Source organism: Cryptomeria japonica, chromosome 10 (assembly GCF_030272615.1).
Source record: "Cryptomeria japonica chromosome 10, Sugi_1.0, whole genome shotgun sequence".
Lineage (NCBI taxonomy): Eukaryota > Viridiplantae > Streptophyta > Pinopsida > Cupressales > Cupressaceae > Cryptomeria > Cryptomeria japonica.
This window is the reverse complement of record NC_081414.1, coordinates 857,877,561-857,904,197: the sequence shown is the minus strand read 5'-3', so window position 1 is coordinate 857,904,197 and position 26,637 is coordinate 857,877,561. Positions and strand designations below refer to the sequence as shown.

The 26,637-nt window shown below is 36.9% G+C and overlaps 1 long non-coding RNA gene across 1 annotated transcript in view; it reads left to right on the top strand.

The window, feature by feature from the left end:
- The window catches only part of LOC131065148 (uncharacterized), a 35,571-nt gene extending 10,800 nt beyond the window's left edge, over positions 1 to 24,771 (top strand). The window contains exons 2-3 of the long non-coding RNA XR_009359142.1: positions 19,564 to 19,693; positions 24,657 to 24,771. This is a non-coding gene — a long non-coding RNA (uncharacterized LOC131065148). The remainder of the gene's footprint in view (positions 1 to 19,563; positions 19,694 to 24,656) is intronic.
- The last annotated feature ends 1,866 nt before the right edge of the window (positions 24,772 to 26,637 follow it).

Sequence of the window (26,637 nt, the reverse complement as noted above, 5' to 3'; positions counted from 1 at the left end):
CCTATCTACCCTTTGCTATACTAAATTTTTACAATGAATAAAAGATAACAGCTCAAAGACAGGAATAATCTATTCTTTCAACACAAAGACAAGAACTAATGCAAGCTCAAAGACTTGCTGCTATTTCTTATCAAACAATAATTTTTCTCAAGAATGGACGCAAGCTCAAAGACTTGTTGCTCCTTCTAGAGATTTCCTATTTTAATTAATCTTCTCTACTTGTAGCTCAAAGATTTCAAATTAGATTGGACTAAGCTCCTTTAGAAACACTTTGCATAGAATAAATAAAAAGAATCAAACTCAAACTTGTAGCTCAAAGACTCAAAACTTGAGTAATCCTTCTTTATTATTCTTCAAAACCTTCAATTCACATACATAAGCTCAAAGACTTCTTGCTGTAAATTTGGCAGAGTTTTTGCTTGCTTTCCAAAAGATGATAATTACAATGGACTCCTCAAGTATTTATAGAAGAGGAGCCTTGAGAAAAAGGTGGGAGGATCCTAACTAACTTGAGAGATTCTCTCAACCACCAAGACTCATTCAATAAATAACTGAGACTTCATTAACTAACTAAGAGTCACTCCAACTAACTAAGACTTATTCCAACTACAGTCCTAGTCGAACATAGCTTGTAGTTGCCTTACATGTAATTACAAAAGTGTAAGTAATGTGTAACTTGCATTTTACAAAAAATACTTTTACATGCAACTTGTCAAAACTAAATTACAACTAAAGATTACAAAAGAGGGAAAATTAAACTAAGTGTTGAAAAAAACACTTAAGTTGCATTTTGTGAAGACACAAATCCTTGAAATTTTTGGATGTTCACTTGTAGTTCCTCGGGATTTGGTTCATGGGTGTTCTTGGCAACAACCATAGTCTTCACAATAGTGTCGTGACAGTGGAGGAGCACAGAATTGTTTTTATCCAGGATAGACTGGATTTCATGCAGAAAGGTTTGGTGTTTCATCTATGTTTGAATCGAAGCTGCCGAGAACTGTTCGCTCCTCCATTCATTATGAATCCTCATCTATAAATCAGCAAGAAATTCTTCTTCTGGAATCAGCTCTCCATCCTAACTTACTATGTTGCAAGAGGCCCTTTCACAATGTGAGACAATATCTTGGTAAACTTCGCCCCGAAATCTCTTTGCATCACAGATCTCCTCAATGAGGGATTTAAGAACAAGGGTCTTGTTTTCCAGGAGTTCTTCAAATTCCAAGTACATGACCCTAGAAGAGATGATGGCGTGCTCCTGTAGAACACTCAACTGTTGTTGGGGCATGGTACGCCAGATTGTCAGACTTTTCTCAACACTTTCCAGATTCTTTTTGAAAGTGTTAGAAGTTTGATCCAGCTTCTCCTCAATGGTTTCCAACTTAGACATTATTTGAAAAATGTCTTTCACTACTTGTACACATTGATCATGAAGCTGATCAACCCAGGAATCCAATGCTTGTACTTTCTGAGCAGCCCTCTCCACTCCATGAATCGATTCTTGGGAACCAGAAGAACCTATGGAGTTACTCCCTTCAGCAGCAGGTTTTGTGATTTTATGAATGGCTGCCATAAGCTGTCGGTTTTCCTCTTCTAGCTTGTCTTTGTTCGCAAGAAGATCATCACACATTTGCACTAATGAAGCAACAGAAAACTGAGCATCATGTTTAATGACCTCATGCGTTTGCTTGCCCAATTCTATCCTTGTAACCTTATAATCAGCAGCTGACATTTCATCAAGTGGCTTATCTACAATAGGTTCCACAATTTTAGCTACTTTCATCTTGTTGCTATCAACGGTTACCCTAGAGATAGTCTTGGCCTTCTTAGCAACTTTGGATCTGGACTGTTTGAGTTGCTGATAGTCAAAGGCATTAGGTGAGATCTCTTGCTTCTTCCTCTTCGGGGTGAAAGAACTAAGCCATGGAGGCAAAGTCATCAACTCACTTCCAGTAGCAGCCGTAGGCGAAGGAGAAGCAGTTTTTGTTTGAATTAACGTGGTCACCCTGGGAGGAATATTTGTTTGGATAGCGACCACGGTTTGCTCAGTTACCAATGGGCATGAAGATTGCCTCATGAATTCTTCAAAACCAAAAGTGGAAGTATCAATTTCTGATAATTGAATGCAAGTGGGATTATCTTCAGGAACTTTCAACACACTTTCTTGTTGTCGATCAGGAGAAGGCTTGTATGCTGAAATGGGAACTACATTCTGAGGAGACTCATCTACGAGCAAATCAGGAGGAGAAAGAGGCATCTCAATGGAAACTGGAGGAATGACCTCATGAGGCGAGTCTGAAACTGGAGACTTAGGAGCATCGTCAGATTGCTGCCCCTCTTCTGGATTATCTAGATCGATCACCTGAACATAGAATCGTGATTTCTCCTTCCCGCGAATAGTCATCTCCTCAGGAGGAAGCACTACTGCATGACTGACTCGTAACTTGATCCTTGTGCCCGAAGATGAAGCACCCTCCTTGTTATCAATCTGAATCTCAGATTTCCGTCCAAGAGGCCCCGTAGAATCATCTTCTTTACCAACCTTGATTTTGATAAGTCTAACATAATTACTTTTCAGCCATGCGTTAGTGTTGGCCAAGATAGGCTGAAATCTGTCAAGGATGGAGACGCACTCCTTGTGTGACCATTGGATCAAAGGAAGTGGAGCTTCCTCAACCCTCCGTGAAGTGTATTCAAGATCAAGTATATGGCCATCATCGATCATCCCTTGTGGGATATCTGCCAAGTTCAAGTCAACAATTTGCTCAACAGTGAGCCTACAGTAATCCATCTTCAGAACTTCAGCTTCTGTGCGGAGATCTACCCAAATGTCTTCAATGTGATGAACATGCACAAAGGATTTCTTGATCTTCTCCTTCATACCTCTATAATCAAAATCAGCTCTAGGTTTGAACCTTTTAAGCTTGATTTCCTACAATTCAGCCTCCATGGCCTTAGCCTTCATAGATGTGATAAGGGAGTATCGACCAATTTTCAATGGGTTTGTGGTAGAGATCCCCATTCCAACCTTGTGTCTAGCAGACTGAAAAGTATGAACAGCCATGATCTGTCTTCCCAACTCCATAAGAATTATCTTATCGGTTGGGTATCTTGGAAGCATGAATGGCTGACCATCATAGCATCCTATCCTCATATAGGTGAAGGTGGGAAATTTCAAGAACAAACACCCATACTCAGACACCTTGACCCATGCCTCATCTGATACTCTTTTGTTCCTGAGATCTCTGTCAAACTGACACATGAAATATCCGAAGAATGCATCTTGGACCCTTCTAAAATGCAGTCTGCTGGGTTTCAATGGCAACTGGTCATAGTATTCCCAAATTGGTATAAGCGAGCGATCACCCTTGGTAGAAAGACCTGGAAAGTGTCTAAGTGATACTACTAAATATACCAAATAAGAATTCATGAAGAAGGTCATGGTGGTAGGAACTGCTGCAAGTTGTTCACACAAGGCATTGCTGATGACTTCACCCCATGAAATGTGATGTGACTGCCATATGAACATAATGAATTGATACATCCATGGCTCAAAGACATTGGAATGCTCAAGGTCCATTATCCTGCTGAGAAGAGTGATGGTGTCTCCTATCTCCCATTTGAAATCACAACGGTACAACTTTGCCCACCTTGAGAAGGAAGGTTGTGGCTCTTGGATCCACCTATTGATGTGTCGCTTGCAATCTTTTTCCCTTTTCACATAATACTCTGCTGCACTTTCTTTGGTGATTTCCATATAAACAGGTGCAGGAGGTATTCTGAAGACCTTCTCGATTGTATCTGCATCAAGACAAATTATAGCTTCACCATCATCATTTTTTATGACTCTTGATTCCTTGTCAAAATGATGGGAGCATGCAAGAACGAACTCAGGTTCTAGGGCAGCCACTGGGAAGGAAGATGCATGATGGATATGGCTATCCAACAACCGCTGCAAGTTGTTATCCTGTGGATCTTCTACCCTGTTGATGAATTCTGCCATATCAACGTGCCCTATCTTCGTGTCTCTGATGCGATCCAAAGGAGAAGAAACCTGGGAAGGTGCAACCTCATTCTGATATTTGTCATATTTGTATTTCATTTTCTTTGGAGTTGGAGATGCCGACAAATCTGACATTGATTGTGAACCTGGAATGCTGTGATGAAGACTTAAAAGAGTTAAGGCAACATCATAGTTAGCTGCAAATATCATTCTTCCTTCTTCAAATGGGTAAAACTTTGATTTTTGAATTTCACGATTTTGAGAGAGGAAGAGGGGAAATATGTAGAAATGGGAAAATCTTGACTTTGACAAATTTCGGATCTTGGGAGAATTTTCGCAAGTATACAAGTTGGAAAGGACATACATGTGTTGACGTGTATTTTGTACACAATCATACACAGAATAAAATACCCAAGGGTACCTTATCCTCTCTTGAATAAAGCCTCTGATTGCTGAAGATATCGCGAAAAAGGATCAATCAGGATGACTTCAAAGTTCTTGTATGTAGGGTCTCTACGTGTGGATAAGCTCTTTGTGGTATGATGTGATTTGCTGGAATCACAAGGGGACTTACATTTGATGCCTAAACTTCTGATTTGCTTTGAATATTGCTGGAACACAGATTTTTCACTAGCTTAGATTTGAAAAAAGGAAAAAAGACGAGGGCGAAGAGAGGATCTAATCCTAATACTAAGAATGTAGGAGCAATGAATGATCTTTGATGAAATTCTAACTAGGTCTTGTTTTGACATCGCAGGATCATCTCCACAAGGCTAGTGCGATCTTCGAAGGAAAGCTTTATGATGTTCAAATCATCACTGTAGGCATAGACACCATCAGGTTGATGCATATCAATGAAGAAGCGACAATTGAAGTTGAGCTTAAGCTGAACGATTCCAGTTGACTACGCAAGGCAAGTCTGCAATCAACAAACTGCTAGTAGTATGGATATACGAATTTCACCATCAATCAAGCACATTTCTTCCACTCATCTAATAACATGAAATCAAACATGAGAAGTATAGAGACCATGCAAATTGTCGAATCGACCCATAAATTTCACCATTTCTTCAATGAAGTTACAAGTCTTTTACAACAACATCTTGGCAACAATCTTTGCCTTCTCTCTCTACTCTAATTGCTATTCTATCAACTAGCTAATCACCTTCTAACTACTCTCTATCTATCTTCTAACTGCTTCCAACTATATTCTAACTATTTCTAATTGCCTTTACAAAATGAAATGCCAGGGCTTATATAGTGCCCTCAATACAATTCGATGGCTTAGATCAATTCGAGATCAATGGCCAAGATTTTACAATGAAAACCCTAATTAGGGTTTGTTACAACCATTACATAACATTTAATGCTTGACCAATGAAATAATTGTATTGCTTGGACACATGTCCTCTCTGGAAAATTCCACCAATGGATAACCGGGGTAGGTACATCGGAATTTGTGCCACCTTCCATGAGTTAGGTACATTGAATCTGGACATGCTGAGGTGGACCACACTGACTGGAGAAGTGATGACTAGGATGCCACCTCGTCTGACACTTGTAACTTGGTAAATATTCAACTTGATGTTGTTGAGAAGCTAGCTTTAATTAATTCATCTGGAACTATCTACTTCTTCAACGAACCCTTGTTCTAACTTCTTGTGTCCTTGATGTGCAGGATGACTGATGTACCTCGCCTTGGAATGCTGGATTGGAGAAGTCACCCTTGATGACGTTAGTCCAAAGAAGGCCGTCCTTGTCGATGCTAGGCTGGATCGAAGAAGGTTGTCCTTGTCCTTGCTTGATCGTCCTTGATCTGGCTTGATTTTCCTTGAGGAGAGTCTTCCGAGTTGTAGATCTTCCGGGCTTTGGAGTCGCCATCTTGATACCTACACAACATTTCAAAATTAGTAATATATCTTGAAATCTAAAAATTAAACTTTAAAAGGAAGATTCAAGATTTTAATTAGGAAACCTCATGATAAATCTGGAGTTATCATTTCCTAATTTAGGATTTTCAAAGCAAAATTTAAATCTTCAAAAATGGTGCCAAGGTGATTACGCCATACCTCCACTTGGGAATTAATTCTAAAAAATGATGCAAAAATAGGAGAATTTGCTAGGCAAAATGTAGATCAAGACTCCCTTTAGCAAAATACGCCCCCTTTAGTCTTCACAAGCATCAACTCCACCTCCTCTAGCCTTCAACACCTTCAAAACATCTGGAATTTATCCTCCAATCTAGCAAGAAATTCGCCTCTCCAATAGCCTTCAAGATGAATTTCGCCCTCCACTAGCTTCTTCCACACTTAATAGAAATTCACTCCACTCCTCTGGATTTCGCTCCTCAAATTGCTCTCCAATTTCGCACTTGAAAGGATGATTGAATGATTTGAATTGTGAAACAACACCTCCAAATATATAGGGCGCTCACCATTTCACCTCCCCATAGGCCGACTTGATGAAAATAGGCCAAAAAAATAAAAATTTAATAAAAGAAGAGGCCGACTTTATAAAAACATTAAATAATACCCCAAGCGCCCCAATTTTATTTTTAAATTAATAATAATTTTTAAATGCCTTTATAATTAAAATTTCGATTTTTTTAAAGGCATAAATTAATTATTAAATGTTTTGCGCACTTATTAAATGTCAATTTAATTTCAAAAATATTTCAAGGTTTTATCGAAATTGGCATTTAATGTGCCATAGATGATATTGGCGCCTAGGCATGCCAAGATAATGGACATCAACAAGATCGCTCTGGTACCTGGGAGAGGGACAGGAGCGCCCTTACACTTTAGCCTTGCAATTCTTGTTTTTCACGTTCAACACTTCATCCTGGACGTCCAAAATGGCATTTTACTTGAAATCTTGTGTTTGATCTATTCAATTTTTGGAACGAATGCTCCTTAGAACCATTTTCGCCCTGGTCCCTTGGTGAGGGATAGGAGCGATTTTGCCTTTTGCCCTTTGTTTTTGTCTTTTCCAATCGCCAATACAAGTTGTGAGGTAGGCAATGGTCATTATTGTTCATCCTATGCATGTTCAATTCGCCCTCTCAAGACAAAACGAGCTCTTCTAAGGATTTTCGCCCTGGTCCTCCAGTGAAGGACAGGAGCGATTTTTGTATTTGAGCCTAAGATTATTGATTCTTGGGGTAATTTCTTTGTTCACCATCTTCTTAAAGGCATTTCTGACTTTGTACAACCTTGCCTTGGCATGGTCTTGGAAGGAAATGATTGTTTTAATGAATATCGCCTTGGTCCTTGACTGAAGGATAGGAGCGCCTTTTAGCTTATTGCACAAATTCTTAATCGTATCAGCCTTGAATCACTTTCTAGACGTAGAATATCATTCCCCCCTTCATCTTGAGTCCTGGAAGCAAGAAATAGTATTTCACAATGCTAGGTAATTAAGTATTTTGAAAATTTCACTCAGGTCCCTTGGTGAGGGACAGGAGCACCCTAGCCATTTTTCATCAACTTGATGGCCTTTGTTACTTCATTCCTCCGTGAAACCTTTTAAACATCATTTTGACCTTGCGTCTTGACTTGGATTCGTCCGAATTTGGAGAGGAAGGTTAGCTAATGTGTTTTTCGCTCTGGTCCCTAGGAGAGGGACAGGAGCGACTTTGCATTTATAAGCTCACTTGTGTTTTGCCAGCTTCGAAAATTATCTTCAACGGATCGATTGCGTCTTCCTTCACCCACCTCAAACGCGAAACTTGCCTTCCTTTTGCCAAAAACTTGTCTTGAGGGAAAATTGCTCTGGTCCCTTGGAGAGGGACAGGAGCGCCCTGGCCTTTATGAGCTCATTTATGCCTTGTTAACTTTCAAAACTATCTTCAATGGGTTGATTACGTCCTCCTTCATGCCTTTGATGTCTCAATTTGTCCAAACAAGGTCAGGAATGAGTCCACTAAGCTTTTTCGCTCTGGACCCTTGGTGAGGGACATGAGCAATTCGCCTTGGACCCTTGGAGAGGGGCAGGAGCGCTTTTCGCTCTGGATCCTCAGTGAAGGTCAGGAGCGAAATTTGACTTTTTGAACTCTCCATCAGGATAATTTTAATGGGATATAACATTTAAGTGTAAGTGACATTTCCTTCTATGTTTCTTCTTTCTTATACTTTAAGTTATATTCCATATATACTTTCAGGATGCTTGAGAGTGGTTTCAGACCTCCACGAGTTATATTGCAAAATCTAGTTTTTTTGAGGTTTTTCAGTTTCCAGACTTAGTCAAATTTCAGGATCAGGACATTCCAGACTTAGCCAAATTTTCAAGATCAGGACATCACTCAAGCCGGACTTGCTATCCTATTGATCTCCCCGACAACACTCAAAAATGCAAAGGCTAACTAACAAAACACTAAAAGACCAAAAAACAAACCCTAAAAAGCAAAAAACAGGGGTCCCCATTTGCAATGGGGCAATGTGTGAAAACGTCACAACATGCAATCAGGTTTTAAAATCCGAATGCAAGTACACTTGTAAATTCAAAAATGGAGAAATGGACAAAAAATGAGATTTTGACTTGCGGGAAATGATGGAAATGGAAAGTACGGATATGGGGAACATGAATGGATAGAAATGGGAAAATCTGGGAAAGTCATTTTCATGAAAATGGGAAGAACTCTTCGACATGTAATCCGGTTTTTAAAACCCGAATTTGCAAGGGAGGGGTATTTCACACTTTTAACTTGGAATTTTAACCAAAAATGGTTAAATTCCTTAAGCGTAGGGGAAGAACAAGAATTTCCAGCGAACTTGTAATCGAGATTAAAAATCCCGAATACAAGTAAAGAGGGAATTTTGGGAAGAACAATGCAATTCAAAAATTGCATACCAAGGGGAAGATTTCTTTCACAAAAACCAATTTTTGGGGGAAGAACAATAAAGAGGTCAAATCTTCCTCAAATCCCAAGGCCTTAGAATGAAAAGCAAAAATGATTCATCTTGTCAAAGATTTGTGGCATTAAACCCTTCCAATTTGCAGCCAAAGGAATCACGTTTTTGCAAAAACGTGGTATTCAATGCATCATTGATGGATCATTAAATAGCTTGAATCTTATCCCAAACTCCACGCCTAGGTGAGAGAAGGGAAAACGATTTAGGAGAATGCAGATTTGTGGAGTAAAAAACGCCCAAAATGTGGATTGAAGGAACCACATGTTAGTTGATTTAGCTCAAAAAACCAGTAACAATAAACCCTAAATGGCGAAAAATGTGTTTGTAAATGCATGAGAATAGGATAGAATCCTAAATGCCTTGCATCTCCAACAAATCTCCACAAAAAATCGCTTTGACATCTTCAACAAATCCGTTTTTCTTGCAAATCGGGTTTTGGGAGACAAACAACAAGTTCGAATTGCCATGAAACAATGAAAATCGGGTTTTGGGGAGGAAATAACAAGTTCGAAATTCATTTTTTCCACTTACAAGGCAAAATCGAGATTTTTTAGACAAATGACAAGTTTTAATTTTTACTTTTTCACTTGCCAATGCAAAATCGGGTTTTTTTGGACAAATTACAAGTTTAAAATTGTCAAAAATGCACTTGCAAGGCAAAATCGGGATTTTTTAGACAAATGACAAGTTTTATTTTTTACTTTTTCACTTGCCAAGCCAAAATCGGGTTTTTTGGAGCAAATTGCAAGTTTTAATTACTTGTAAAAGGGAAATAAAATCCCTACAACAAGTTAGAAATACTTGCACATATGTAATGGGGATTAAAAATCCCTATTACATGTAAAAACTTTTAAAGTAGGGTTTTTTTGACCAAACTGCAAGTTTACTTGCAGTTGAGCCAAAAAATCCCTATTTTAACTAAACATGACCAAAAAACAATTAAAAATAACAAAGGAAGGAAAATTTAAAATAAATTACAAGTAACATCTTTTAATAAAATTTCACATGTAATAAGCTAAAAATTCCCCTACAAAAACCCAAAACAATGAATATCATTAAAACTTGCAGTTTGAAGAAAATTCTCCACCTGCAGTCGGGGTTTTAAAACCCGAAATTGAAGGAAAGGCATAGCAAACGAAACCAAAATTTGACGAAATTCGAAACGTAGTTCGAAGATGGACTGAGGATTAAGCCAGTCCAAGGATTAGTCAAAATTCTGCCTCGGGAAGCATGCCATAGAGTAAAATTTTTCATTTTTTCACAAAAATTTTAACGTAGTGGTCCTTCATTTTTGGAAACAAAAATGAGGACAACACAAGTCATTAAAGGGAAGGGTATCATAGTTCCCTATTTCTTTGAAGGGAAGGTACTATAGACGTAAAATAATTGATGAATAAACTTCTTATGACAACCAAGCATATAGAGCAATCAGAATTATGTGGACAAGAAATAAGGAATGAATCAGAAAATTCTTCTTGTGCTAATGATTTTAAACATTACATTGCTGAGACATGTCATTTGGAAAATTTTATGAAGACTCAAACCATGAAGGGACAAGAAAATATCGTGTCCACATGTTATGGGCCAGCTAGTAATAACTTGACATCACAAATAGAAGAGGTTAAGCACAAATTGGATTTGGCAGGGAGTCCAAAAGATATTGGACTGATTTATAAGTCTTCTTATTTCTTGATACAACTATATCATGTCAATTACCATCCGAAGGAACATCCAGCTGTCCTAATATTGGTACTTGAGACGAATATTGTGGAGACATTGGTTTATCATGGAATTTGGAAAATTAAGCTTCAGCTGATGTATGATCCTAAGCATGGGAATTTTGTAATGATACTAGATCTTGAATTGCAAAAGACTGTGTTTCGGTTGGACTATGGTGCTTGGTATGGATGTGAACATGAAGACATTGATGTTCCAGCTCGATTTCATGAATCACTACTCTGTGCATTAATGGGAGGTGGCTGTCTTATACAGCTATATTGATTTCCTTGAAGGGTCCGAGAGGATAGTAGCTGTTTGGGTGCTTTGGAAACACAAGGGTCACTCTTAAATATTGGAGGTTGGCTTAATGATGAGATACTATCATCATTGTTCTTTAGAGGCACCTCCTATATCATCATAGGTCTGATTTTCAGATTTATTGGAACTATCTGTAATGTCCCCGTTTGAGATTTACCATAATTTAGGTCTTGATAGCTTTCTCTGATTTGTATCCTCAATGTTGTAAATTGCTGTTGCTCAACTGAGTCATCAGATTATAGTAATAATGGGTTCATCACAACTTATGCTATGGTTCTCCCTTTCAACTTGATCTTCAAATGCTATGAAGTGACTATAAGTCTGCCACACGATTCTCTCACAATGAAGTTTCTCTTATATAACCTTTGAATCTGCCCCAAAACTCACTTCACAATCTGCTATTTAGTTGCTTTTATATTACCTTTAAATCTGCTCCTCAATTCTCAAATGATGTCTTATGTAATGTCCACTCCTCATCTAGTGTGTATATCTATCTTGTCTTCCCACAACACACTACTCCCTTTTTATTCAATGCTTCATGGTAGTCTTATATCTCATTTGCTTCTATGAAATGAGATGTCTCTTTGTATACACACCTTTTGTTAAATGATTTATTTATTTATTTCATTAATCATTGCTACCTTAACATTCTAATTGCTGCTTTAATATTATACTTTAATCACAAACCTTTATCTTTCAACTTGTTTCATTTTGATCGAAACCCTCATGAAGAGATATGTCTCTTTCAAATTAGCGGGCTTGACTTCTAATTAATTATCAATGCATTGTTAGTCATTGCCTTGCATAACATAATTGCTATGATAATCTTTCAACGCCACTTTGTAGATTTATGAATTGTTTTCCCATTTAATATGAACTCAAATAAAGACCGCTTCTTTTATGTCACCTTTTATTTATGTCGGTGCTGCCTATATAATTAACTGTTGACTTCTTTATAAAGTCGTTTGCTAATTTTAACAAACAAATTGAGTCTTTACTGCTCAAACCGATTGTTAGGCAACAAATAAGAATAATACTTTTAGTTATGTTTTAATAATACTTTTGTAATGAGTTGGCTGTGTGGGTTCCCGTGTTAGTGTTAGTTATGACGGTTGGTACCTCGGTCAACCGCCAAGTAGTATATATTGCCATGTAAGGGAACCTCGACGGAAGTAATGATCATGTACTGAAATTTCTGGAATGCAATAAAGGACATATCTTTCTGTCTATGAGATTCCATGATCTTGTGTTAAGCACTTTATGAATAATTGTCTGTGTATTACTTTATGTACTGTGTGAATTAAATTGACACCCTAGGGACCAAACATTTTGGTGTCGTTGTCGATTTGAATTCTGGAGATCAATATGGCAGCAGGTGGTAGGCACTAATGGGCCGACCATTCTATCAACAATTTATCGTCACTAACAGTGATACACATAAAGAGGTGACCCAGGCGGAAGCACGAGAGGATCGATTGACGAAGGACTTGGTAGACCTGTGGGAGGTTTCAGTCACCTTGTACGTGCAAAGGGAGGCTCGAGAGAGAGCCGTTCTTGAAGGCATGATACGTAGCGAACTCATGGTCAACACAACCATATATGATCTTCTCAAAAACCTTCCGAGGTTATTGACACGAAACCTAATTGAACTTCAAGACCAAAGGGAAGAGACTGATCGTGAACGTCGTCGACAGAAAATATTGCAGAGGTATGCAAAACGAAACTGTAGGGAAGAGGAAGAAAGGGATATGAGCAAATGCCCAATCCCTGACAATTAATGCCCCTACGACCAAACAAAGATCAACAACGTACGAATACCACCCGAGAGGCAAGGGAAGGATCGGTATGGAGATCCTTCCATATAAAAGAGCAAAGTGAATGGAGACGACAGCTAAGGGCGATTGTTGATGGCTCAAGGAGTGCAGAAAGGCAAAGCAATAGTCGGAGCCGTAGTCGGGAGAGGCAAAAATCGTGTATGTGGAATCGGTTGGTATAGGTTGCAAGGAACCTACCACTTCCAGACATAGTGGAGGAAGATCTCGTCGACCATGCCATACTCTCAACGTCAAGCAGGCAGTCTGGATCCGAGTCCGAAAGAACACTGTCTGAACACTCTGAATGTGACGAAGAAGCAGTATGGGACGTTGAGGGGGAGGTTGTTGATATTTTTGAAACCACTATGTACAGAATTGGGAATTTGTCTTTGGCAGAGCAGTCAAAAATAGGAGGATCGGAACCAAAGACCCCAGGAAGGAGAGAGCACAGAAGCAAAGGTGACCAAGGTGCGGAAGACATAGAAGGAAGATGTGTAGAAAGCTCGTGCGTGGCCGAGAGTGTGTTGTGACGTTTTCACACATCGCCCCATTGCAAATGGGGACCCCTATTTTTTTTGCTTTTTAGGGTTTGTTTTTTTTAGGTCTTTTAGGGTTTTGTCAGTTGGCTTTTGCATTTTTGAGTGCTGTCAGGGAAATCAATAGGATAGCAGGTCCTGCTGGAGTGAAGTCCTGATCCTGAAAATTTGGCTAAGTCTGAAAGTCCTGCTCCTGAAATTTGGCTAAGTCTGAAAGTCCTGATCCTAAAATTTGGCTAAGTCTGAAAGTCCTGATCCTGAAATTTGACTAAGTCTGGAAACTGAAAAACCTCAAAAAACTAGATTTTGCAATATAACTCCTGGAGGTTTGAAACCACTCTCAAACATCCTGAAAGTATATATGGAATATTCCATAAAAATTATCCTGATAGAGAGTTCAAAAAGTCAAATTTCGCTCCTGTCCTTCACTGAGGATCCAGAGCGAATTTCGCTCCTGTCCCTCTCCAAGGGACCAAGGCAAAGCGCTCCTGTCCCTCACCAAGGGTCCAGGGCGAAAAGGCTTATTTGAGTCATTCCTGACCTTGTTTGGTCAAATTGGAACATCAAAGGCATGGTGGAGGACGAAATGAACGTGATAGAGCATCCAGACTTGATTAAAAGCAATGAAATGATGGAGTTTTTGTCTAGAGAGGTAAAAGCGCTCATGTCCCTCACTGAAGGACCAGAGCGATTTTCTTTATATGCACAATTTTAGACCTTTTTTGGACATTAACTTTTATTCATAGCATGAAGTAAGGTGAAATCTTCCCTAGCCAAGACATTTCATGGTGAAAAGTGAAGCATTTTGGCCTAGAAGACAAAATTCGCTCCTGTCCCTCACTGAAGGACCGGAGCTTGAATTTCAAATTTGCACTGTTCTTGCAGGATCTAAGCCAAGGCGCGAATTTGAAATGATGTTTAAAATGCCTTGAGGTTGATATGATCAAGAATTTGCGCAATGGATGCAAAAGGCGCTCCTGTCCCTCACTAAAGGACCACGGCGATTTTTATAAAATCAACAATTTCCCTCCGAGATTATGCTAAGGCAAAGTTGAGCAAGATTGGAAAGGTCTTCTAAATCATGATGAACAAAGGTTTGACTCCAAAAACTTGATGATCCTAGGCCAAATGCAAAAGGCGCTCCTGTCCCTCACTGAAGGACCAGGGCGAAAATCTCTAGAACATCAATTTTGCCTTGCAAAAAACGAGTTGAACATGCACTGAAGGGACAAAAGGGATCATTGCTAGCCCCACAACGTGAATTGGCAATTAAAAAATGAAGGATTGAGGACAAAAGTGAAAAGGCGCTCCTGTCCCTCTCCAAGGGACCAGAGCGAGGTTATTGACATTCGTTATTTTTTACCATATTTGGGCGTTAATATCCTCCAAATCGCATTAGATGCCAAATTGCTAACTTCCCTTTCACCCGTGGCCTTTCTCCAACACCTTACATTTCTTCATCCATCCTTGCTACACATTTTAGGCCCCACACACTCTAAAATGGAGAATTAAATTGGTTTTTCTTAAGGACTCTTTGCCGGGACCCACTAACTGCTGGCTTGGGAATTTAAAATGTTTTTTTAGGCATTGTAATTGCCTTTGACATTGCATGGAGCCCACTAAAATTTTGTAGAGAAGAAAATTTTTAAGGCATTTAACAAAAACAAAATAGAGGAGCATCCACCTCACTATTATAACACATGTTCAATCCCCCTAAATCCACGATGGGACATAAAACAAGTGGTGGCAGTATTGAATAAGTAAGCTGGCCTTTGGAGTAAAAGATGTGTCACTTAAACAAAACCATTTGGGCTTTAAATTCAAAATCAGATCAAAACAAGGAGAGAGTAGAAAACAGAGAAAGATTTGGGCAGGCATTAAGGTTGGAATTCGAGCAAACAGCACCAAGGTTTGGAGCAGACATGTAGAGTTTTGAACATCGTGATTACCTCAGAATGGCTCGTTTCTAAGGCTTTCAATTATCAAATTCTGTTTCTATTGTTGATGAAATTGTTTTAACATGATTTGAGTTTAGTGAAGGGCTAGGATATGAGTCTAAGGCTGGAAATCAAAATAGCTATTTAGATTTTATAATTCTCTCATTCTCAGAATGTAATAACCCTTCATTTTTATTTGCTTTCAATATCCTTTCAATACCGTAATTTAAAATGTTGAAATTGAGGGAGATAGATGGCAGCCCCAAATCAGAGAGGATTCAAAAGGTGAAGGCAACTAAAATTTGATAAATCAGATCATTGCAGGGAAAAGAAGTCAAAAGACCGATTTGTCTTAGCAGGGAAGGGCAATCATCACTTGATTAGAGGGATAAGCCAATGCAAATGGAAGCTAAAACACCAATTTACTTTGTGTCAACAAAACAATCAAAGATTGATCTGATCTGATCAACTCACACAAATGGTTTTAATCCTGTCAGCCACCGATCTGGCATAGAATGTATATTTTGACTCCTTAAAAGTTCGATTTGGGCATCATCGTTTTGAAAAAAGAACTCCATGTGTTGGCCTTCAAGAGCGGATTTTAAGTACAAAGGAAGGAGTGATTTTAAGAGCAAGTTCAAAGGCAAAGTTTAGGAGTTACTCCAAGTGCATGGATCAGAGAGCGAATTTCATGTTTAGAAGTGGAAGAGCGAAAGATGAGAGAGCAGATTTGGAGTTACAAGATAACTTCATAAACTCAACGGGAAAAGCGAACTTCAAGTCCAAGCATTAATTGGAGCAAAATTTTTGCATTTCGCTCCCGTACCTTGCCAAGGGCCAAGAGCGAAATCTATCAAGCTCCCATACCTTGCCAGGGCCAAGAGTGAAATTTGTCAAATCACGTACCTTACTAAAAGTTTGGAGCGAAATTCTCATTAAGGCATGTACCTCACTCCAAGTTGAGAGCGGATTGTTTCCTTGAAGACATGTACCTTGCCCTCCAATCAGAGCGAATTTGGTTAGATCGTGTACCTTGCCAAAAGATTAGAGCGAGTTTGTCTTGAATTTGTCCCTTGCATCATTTTTGGAGTAAATTCTTCCACCAAGACAGTGTACCCTGCTCCTTAATTTGAGTAAAATTGGTAAAAGCCCGTCCCTTACCACACATTTGGAGCGAAATTTTCATCAAGAGGCATGTACCTTACTCTTGATTTGGAGCGAAATTCATTAAAGAACCATGTACCTTGCAGCCTGTTTGAAGCGAAATACTCATTTGCATGTACCTTGCTCCAACTTTGAAGCGAAATACCTTAAGCTAGCGTACCTTGCTAAGGACATGGATCGAATTTCTCACTTGAACCTTGTACCTTGCTAAGGACATGGAGCGAATTTCTCATTTGGAACCATACCTTGCCAAGGAATTTGAGTGAAATTCACTTCAAGATCATGTACCTTGCAACAGATTTTGAGCGAATTTTATCCTTGCTCCCAAATTGGAACGACTTCATGCTAGGACAATTCGAACATGTGTTTTTATAAATGATAAGTCGGCCTTCTCTAGGAAAAGAGAAATCAAATTTAATTACAAAACTAAGTCGGCCTGTACCCAAAGAGACATGACTCTTACCTAGACGCCTATATAAGGGATTCAAAATGCTCATTTGATCACCATTTTAAGGCAATTCACTTCTCCAAAAGCAAATTCGAGAGCAGGGCAGCGAACTTCACAAGAGTAGGAATTGTGATCATAATCAGCAAAGGAGAAGAATCAGTCACTTTAAGGGGCGAATTCTATCAGAACAACAGCAAATTCACAAAGGAAGGAGTGAATTCATCAAAAGGACAGCAAATTCACAAAGGAAGGAGTGAATTCATCAAAAGGACAGCAAATTTGCTAAAACCAAGAAGCGATCTCCTCTTTAGAAACACATATCAGATCTGCAACAAATAGAATAAAAGATCAAGTCAAGATGGGAGTATGTAAAGGTTATATATCATGTATGTTTGATGCCCATTTGTTTGTTTTACAGGAGGTAAGGAAAGAGATCAAAAGGACCAGGTTGGAGGAAGATTGGAGCAGGTATCTCAAGGAGAAAATTTCAATACCAAGATCAAGATACAAGGAAGACCTCTTCAAGAAACTTCATCAGCAAACACTAGAGCATGAAGGATAACTTACACGGTGAGAGAATGTTTTACAATATTGAATTCCCTTCCCTTCGGGAATCCAAGAATCGAAGTCAGTACACTGAAGAGCTACATTCAACCAAGTGCATCATCCACTCAAAGTACATCATGAGCAAGAGAAAGTCAACCAAAGTCATCACAACACTTGTATCAAACATGATTGACGAAGTAGATAGTTTCAGAAGAGTTAATCAAAGTTTTTTTCTCATCAATCATTACATTGACCAAATTGAATAATTTTGAGCATCAAGAGATATCTCTCAACATCCCTTCATGGTGATGAATCAAATCAATCCTACAAAGTGCGAGTTGAAGTGGCATCCTAGTCATCATCCCAGTCACCATTCGCCAATCAGGGAAGGTCTACCTCAGCATGTCTTGATTCAATGTACTAGACTCACCAGTGATGGCACAAACTCCAATGTACCTACCCTTGATATCTATTGGTCCACGCTCATTGAATGTAATTTTCTCATTGGCTAAGGAGAGTTTGTTGTAACAAACCCTAATTAGGGTTTCATTATTAAATCTTGGCCATTGATGGAGAATCAATTCTGGCCATTCATTGTAAATGAGCTCTCTATATAAAGCTCAAACTCTTCATTTGTAAAGGTTAATAGTGAATAGTTAGTAGAAAGAGGAGAATAGAATAGAAAAATAGAATAGCAATTAGAATAGAATAGGAGGAGAAGGCAGAAATTGTTGCCTAAGTTGTAAATGAACTCCATTTTCAATGAAGTTACGGTGAAGTGTATTGTTTCTTTACAATGTGCATGGTTTCTTGTTGGATCTTCATGTTAGATGATAAATAATTAGATTGAATGGAAGAATTTGTTGAATGTATTTATGTGGAATCCATTCATTCCATACCACTAGCCTCTTGCTGCTTGTAAGTGCGCCTTGTGTGGTCAACTGGAATGATATGAGCTTAATTTTGAATCGTTCTACACTCATTGCTTATGCATTAACTTGAATGGTGATCAATGTTTTATGGAATTGATTTGAACATTTTTGAAACATCCTTAGAAGATTGCACTGAGCTTGTGTCAAATTGTTCAAGTTGATGGTGAGACCTAGCTTGGTAGGATTCCATCTAATCATTCATCCATCTTCTCACATTCTAAGCTTTAGAATAGACTCTCTTAACCCTTCATCTTTTGCCATTTTTTCAAACTCAAGTTAGTTTAGGACAAAAAACATCACCAGATTGTAATGATCTAAGTTCTAGCAAATCAAGCATTCAGGCATTCAAATGTAAGTCCCCTTGTGATTCCAACATAATCACATCAAACCAATGAGCTTATCCACATGTAGTGGCCTTACATTCATGAAACTTGGAGTCTTCTCAAGTGATCCTTAAGCTAATCTTCAGCATTTGAAAGATTTTGTTCAAGAGAGGATAAGATACTTTTGGGTATTTTATTCTGTGTTTGCATGTGCATAAAAAACACATCAATGGGTAGTATGGAAGCTAGGTATGATAGGGTACCAATAAAGCTGTTTTGTTTTGTGTCACATTGAAAGGTATGAATTAAAATGCTAACACTTTTGAGGGCTATAATTGTACATGGAGCATGTAAACCATTGGTTTAATATTCTTTTGTTGTAGCTGAGTTGTTATGTTTGTTGTCATTATGTAATGATCTATCTTTTTGTGATTCAGTTGTTGATAGTTGTGTAATTACTAATTGTAAGCATTGCTACTCAAAAAACATATATGGTAGTGAAAGTATGTTGTTTTGGGCCATCCCTATACCAAGCGATCATAAAGATGCTACTTATATGAAAAGATCTATTTATCTAATCTTTTTGTGTTTGTTGTTACTTTTGTTACCATCGAAAATGCCATAAACTTGGTAGTAGAGAATTTGTAGCAAATATTTTGGCATTGAACTCAACTTAGGCAAAAAAAAAAAAGATGGCTTAAAGGACATATCAATTGCCTTTGTAATGTTCAAATTTTATTTTAAATCAACGCATGACATCCTTTTCTTTTATTAATAAATTGTTATTATCAAGTGAATGATCAATTACAAATTTTTCTACAAACTTCAGTTCATTTGAATTTTTAGAAAACTAGAAATTTTATGCATACTTTATTTAGTAGCCATATTTTTTTTGTCTCTTGATTGGATTTTGTAGGTTAATAAATTATTGGAGAGAGTTGAGGAAACGTTTACAAAACACTTTGCAACTGGAAACCAAAGCAAAGTTGTAAAGATATTAAGGCCAACAATAAAAAGGCAAAGACATAGACTTACCTTTTTTATAGGTGAGCTATATTCTTCTATAATGCCACTTCGACCATTTTTTTGTTTTTTTGTTTTTCATAAGGTATTCAAACTTGTTAATAGAAAAAGGAAAGTATCTTCTTATCTATATGAATGTGGTGAATGTGGAAATTTTGAAGTATTTAACATCTTAAGTAGTTCATAGTAATGTTATATCAATTATGTGTTTTTCTTATATGGAATTTTTTTGTGTCATGTCCAATGTTATGCTGAAACTTCATTGTTTGGTTGAGCCAAGTGTTATTTTCTATACTTTGGTCCACTTGTTTGTTGTTTTCATGTTCTTCTATTGTCTTGTAGGAACAATGAGAGGAATTTCTACAATGAATCTCTTGGAGTGAAGAATGAGGTTTCAAACAACGAAGACGTATGTTTTTAATTATCAATATGGGAAAAAAATTGTCCAACAATAACAATAATGAGCTCACTAGCTTACCAATACAAATAGAAGAAGAGGATTTTAACTCCAAAATCTGCAAAAATATGTCTTGGACTGCACCCATTGATGATAGAACTTGGCTGTAAAGAGAAAACAGCCATGTTGAGATATCTTTCTCAACTCCATTCTAAAGATTGCAAGTAGTTATCATGAAAAAAGATCGAGAATATATAGATTCTTCAAAATTGCAAAATTATATATAATTGCCTCTTCTTAGGAGTGAGTGTTTGGTGAAGCCCCTTAACCTATTTAATTGGCATAGGCTAACTGGAATGTTGGTAAGAGAATATTTGATTAATTAAATTAAGTTGTCTTAATTTATGGACAACTTATGTTTAATTAATTATCTTTACAAATTTGAACATTCAATTACAATTTGACTTATTGCAAGGCCTAAAAATAAATTAAAAATTAAAAAGTCCATTTTATGAGAAATAAAGTAAAATTTCTTGAAAATTCAAAAAGAGGATATAAAAGGGATTGCAAAGGAAAATTATAGATATTTTTTGGCAATTTAATTTTCTCATTGTATAGGAAGAGATGGAGCCGATACCCAGAACCACATGTCAAGCACACAGGGAGCCACGAGCAAAAAACACCTTCAACACACACAAACCAGCAACAAAGAAAACACTGAACACATTGGAAACTGAAAACACACTCTCAAAACTTCTCCAACAAACACACTGATCAGCTAGGTACTGTATTTGAAGTACAAAACTGTGCAAGCTCAAACTCAATCACCATTCTAACAGCATAACGTTATAATTTCTCCAAGATAATCAAAATGAGACGCCCAACCATGTATTTATAGATTTTTAAATCTCAAATTCAAATGTAAATGGCGCCAAATTCCCCTTAATCTCATTTGCATTTCATTCTAAGTGGCCCCCATGCTTGGCATCCACACTTAGGCATAAATCACACCACATTGTCCTAAGTCCACATTTGCATCAAAAAATATTATAACTTTATTGAATTTCACACTTTTTAGCGTCCAATATGGAGTCAAAATAACTCGCCTTTCTAACTTAGGGAAATAGTGATAATATGCACTCTTTTCCAAAAATGATTAGTAAAATAATTAAATATCAAACTTAAAGATAAAGTAATAATATTTAATTAATCAACTACTGATCACTGCCAAATCAAACTATGAACTGAAGTGCAAGAAATCACTAATTTGAACTGGATTGGAGCTCTACCCAAGATTGCCAAAAATAGTATCGCTTGAACTGACACTTACTAAAAATAGTAAGTCATGAAAACAACTCCGAAAAACATGCTCGTCGCACCCCCTGAATGAGCTCGGAAAACCCAGAAAAATGTCAAAATCTAGTTAGCTGCCACAAACTTACTAAAAATAGTAAATTCAGAAATCACTTTAGAACAAGATGCATGTTATACCATTGCGAAGCCTTCAAAAAACCCAGAAGGAGTCCATAATCGAAATCGAAGAATCCCTACCGTCTGCATCAATTGGCTCACACAGTATTCCACAAAAATAGGAAACCCTAATTCTCAATTCCAGTCAACCTATGGGTCTCCGGAATAGGCTAATGGACCACTAGTTTCTCCTTACTGAGAAGGGGACATTACAACCACCCAACTTCGGCCATTTAGCCTAAAATGGGCGATTTTAACTTATGAAATTCGCACACTTTATTGAAATGGTGTGATTTTATCTAGATGCCTCTCCTTTGAATGAAACTCGGTCATTTTGGCCTAAATAGTCCATTTTTAATTTTTTTTCTCTGCGATGTGGTTTGGTTTGCCTTTCTTGCAAAATACGAGAAAAGGCCGAATTTCATTATTTCGTCTTTGTATCCTTATAAACTCGACACTTTTGGCAAAAATGCGATTTTCTTTTAAGTTAAAAGGTCTTGCCTTTCAAAACTTCATCCATTTTGTTGAAAATGCACGATTTGTTTTGACTTCGAACGCCTAACTCACTTAACATGAAATTCGACCCTTTCAATAAAAAAAGTGCGATTTGTTGTTTTAGTTCAATGCCCCTTTGGCCTTTATGAAATTCGGGCCTTTTGCTCAAAATGAGCGAACTTGCCTTTAGTTTTTTAAATGCACCTTTCTCTTTTGTGGCAAAACTCAGCCTTATTGGAGGTTTTGCGTGATTTGTTTCCTTTCAAGTTAAGATGCCCCTATATACAAATTTAGTGCATTTTAACTTATTTGTGCGATTTTTGTCTTGGCTTTTAAGTTAAAATGCCCTTTGATTAAATTTCAGGTTCTTTGATCATTTTACGTGATTTTGCCTAAAAGTTTTTTACGCCCCCTTTGTGAACTTCGGGCCTTTTAACTGAAATGCGCGAGTTTCATTTGCATACTATATCGCCTTGCTCTTTAATTTCGGGCAATCAGGGTGTTTTGTGAACGCCTTTTCAACTTCGCGCATTTAGCAAGAAATGTGCGACTTTGATATTTAAATTAAGTCGCCCCTTTCAAATTTGCGCATTTCGACTTATTTGGGCAATTTTGTCATGTAAAAAAAATGAGTGCCCCTTTCCTAGTATAAAATGGATTTCGGCCGAATCAGCCAAAAGGTGCAAATTTGTTTCTGCTCCCTTAACTAGCAAAACTAACTAAAATACCGAACTTTACTTGCCTTTTGCAAGATTAGATAAAGGGCTGAGTTTTTCCTCATTTGCTCATTTACGCAATATTGTGACATTTTCACCTTAGTGAATTTCAGTTTCATTTACGTATTGATTCCTTAGACCCATCTCCCCTTAGACCCAATTCATACTTTGCTACCTCTAGGACTCAGGACCTTTGATTAGCTTGCAACTCTATTTTAAATCATCTCTCCAAGGTCTACTCTCCCATTGTCGCTGAAAGGAAATACAAGAGAAAGAAAATGAAAAATAAATCCAATTAAGTATGCTGATTGAAGTAATGTTACCAAAGTAGAGAGCAACTTAAGAGCAATCACCCAAAAATTGAAGAGGGGACGCAAGAGCTTTTGAAAGGGGAAAAACAAAGAAAAACCCCTTATGTATTATGAATGAAAGCAAAGCCTAAAGAGAGAGAGAGAAAGAGAGAGAGAGAAAGAGAGAGAGAAGCTCATTACAATGATATCCAAACTGAAGAATCTCTCTTAAATAGAGATCAGAAAAGGAGATACAAAGTAACTCCCAAATCTATGAATGCCACCATTCATGATATGTGTGTGCAATGTGTCAACATCCTCAAGGAAGATAAACTAATATTCCTTAATAAAGGAAAATACAAGAAATGATTTTTTCTCACACATGTACTAGAGGACAAATTACATGTAGGGATTCTAAAGGAATATCTCAAACTAAATACAAATAAACCTAAGCCAAGTAAAGATTAAATATTCTAACAGTCGCAATCTACTCTTCCTACCTACGAAAACTCCTATGCAGGACCTCAACGAGGTAGCAATGAAAAGGGGGACCCTGTCGACGACGGGGAGTGTGTGCAAGGCACAAAGCTTTATGTGGAAAAAAGGAAAATCAATATAATTTCAAAATTTATAGCAGGCATTGGTGCAACAGGTGTCTTCTTTATGTAGATTTTGACTTGGAGCTGTTTGGAATTGTTTTCAGCTAGGTTTTTGAATATTTTTTCGTAGGAAGTGAAAAATAAAACTAAGTAATTTTTTGTTCCAGGTTTTGATTTTTCTGCAATTAACTTTTCAAAATTAAGAAACATTAACACCATACACTTAATCAAAGTCAGCCAATCAAGCAGCACCAAAAGAGGGGTTCTTGCTATTATAATAGTTTTTAGTATTATCCCTTTGTTATTAATTTCATCCTATGATAAATTGCAAGGAAACAACAAACTACTTGCTGGTACTGTTTATTGAGAAAACAAACAAGGTTTGGCATATTGAACAATCATTAAAAGACCCACATGTAGACAGCTGTCCCTTTGCCCTCTTCATGAATTCTCCAGTTAGTGATATTTTAATTGTTTTTTTGTGATTTACGGGCAATTATCTCCTGCCTTTTTTGTAATTTATTTGGATTAGGCATTCTTATCTGTGTCTTTATTCCATTTAGACCAAGCATTTTCTTGGTTTTTATTCTTATTTGGATAGGAATTTTATCTTTTCATTTCTTTAGATCATGAATTTTAATTTGGTCTTTATATTGTTCCAGAAATAGTTCTCTTGTGCCCTTTATTTCATTTGATCTAGGAATGTTTATTTGACTTTAGTTTCATTTGGACAGGAATGATAATCTGCCCTTTTTATTTGGACATAATTTTCATCTATAGGGAATTCAAGTAGACATATTAAATGACTAACAAAAAGGCATTTGTAGCACCAAGTAAATTTGCATGATATTGCACAAGAAGTTTGATGTCAATTAGACCAAGTTCAAGAAAAAGGAAGTTATATATTTTGGAAATACTTGTTAATTGAATTTGTAGCTAGTAAAGGAATAAAAGAAATGGCTGATTGCTTATAACACTTAAAATTGAAAGATCTAATTTGTATCTCTCATTACATCTAGGATTTTTTACTGGCTGCTCCATTGCCCTCTTAGTGGCACTCATTCTACTCATAGTGACTCGAAATGTTTACAATGATAATGGGGCTACCCGCTATATGGAATCCGTTTTTCCTCTATACAGGTACATTCTTATATGATTTGCTTTATTGGAAAATTGTTTGCATTGTGATCTAGTTTTGCAACTATTCATGCCTTTTGCGGAGATGAAAAATTAAATAATTTGGTAATGAGATATTCTACCATGAGGATTTTGGAAGAAAGTGTTCCACAGATTTTCTAGGCATGAATAATGATTTGTGCAATGGTTTTCTTAGCAATTGGAAAATTGGAAATAATTACATTTTATTTATCTATTTACCTTCATATTTTCTTAGGACACTATCATGTACTCCCCATATAATGAGTTTGTTCATGTTTAAGTATTATAGTGCAAGCCTAACTAAGGAATGGTGCTTGCTAATTTTGGATTGGTGTCTGTTGTGATGTTATCACACATTGCTGCATTGCAAATGGGGACTCACTTTTTGCTTTCAGTTTGGTGTTTTGGTTTAGATGTCTTATCTTGGAAGTAATCCTAGTCGTTAACCTTTATTTGTGAGAGGGGATAAGTTGCAAATGTTGTCAAAGTTGTCAATGTTGTCAATGTTGACAAGTTGCTAATGTTGTCAACATGCAGGATGTTGTTGGGAATTGATGATTGAACAAAGAATGGTAAGCTTGCTTGTAATCCCATAAGGAATTGCAAGCACAAAGGTCATGAATTACAAGCTCACATTGTGTAGGACCTAGGTAGGGGAGGTGTTTGACTAAGTCTGGAGTCAACCCCCTCATTTCATGTATAAATTTGTGCAAGGTCAAGGGGGGTAAGTGTAATGCCTGCCAAAATACCCTAGAGAAATACAACTATCTAACATGCAAATAGAGATAAAATTTAAAAAAAAAACATTTACACATGCATTTGATAGTCATCAACAAGATAAACACATAATCATAAGAACACATACTACGCAAGCAGAATTGAACATAACAACTCATCCATTAATTTCCCCTACGGTATCTCAACGTCATCACTTAAAGATTAACCATTTACTCAATTACAATCTATCATTAACCAATTCCCCACTAATACTTTAAGGTTCATTTTAAAGCACCAATACAAAATGTTCCTAATCCCAATATTACCATATATCATTATTAACTTATTACTAACATTATCTTTAACTAGACTTCTCCATTCCATATCATAAGATGCATATAGTACAAATCTAATAACAACCCTTATTCAAACATATATCCCAATCTCTAGATTCACATAATGAATATCCAATTAACACATAGATCCAACAAAGATTATTACAACATAACCAATCACATCATATCCTAATATAAATGATTACAAGATTCTTTTATGGAAGATACATAGTCTCCAAATACAATATGAGTGTCTCATGATACATTAATGTTTCCTAATCTACAAAATACATATGGCATATGAAACATACACCTCAATTTTCTCTAAGTATCCATCCATAGCTAAAGAGATAAGAATCCACCTCCACGCACAAGAGCATCCAACGATGAACATCCCAATGGAAGAAGTGTAATGTCCCCATTTTTTGAAGTGTAATTAACTTAATATTTTGATAGCTTAGTTGATTATTTTAATTACAAGTATTAAGTTAATTATTTATAAAGATCAAATAAATAAAAATTAAAAGGAAACTTTATATTTAATTAATTTAATAAAGTGACTTAAATTAATATTATATCATAAAAGTCACTTAAGTGAAATAAATCAAATAATATTATTTTAATATTATTTCTCGATGCTTCTTGAAAGGATGGAGAAAAAGTATAAAAGAAGGTCAAGTTAAGCTTCTAATCATCCAAGATTTGATATTTGATTTGGAGTTCTTGTATGGACAAGGAACCGGTTTGGGTTTCTTCCATTTTTGAGCCTTTGGGAACGAAAACTCTTCTA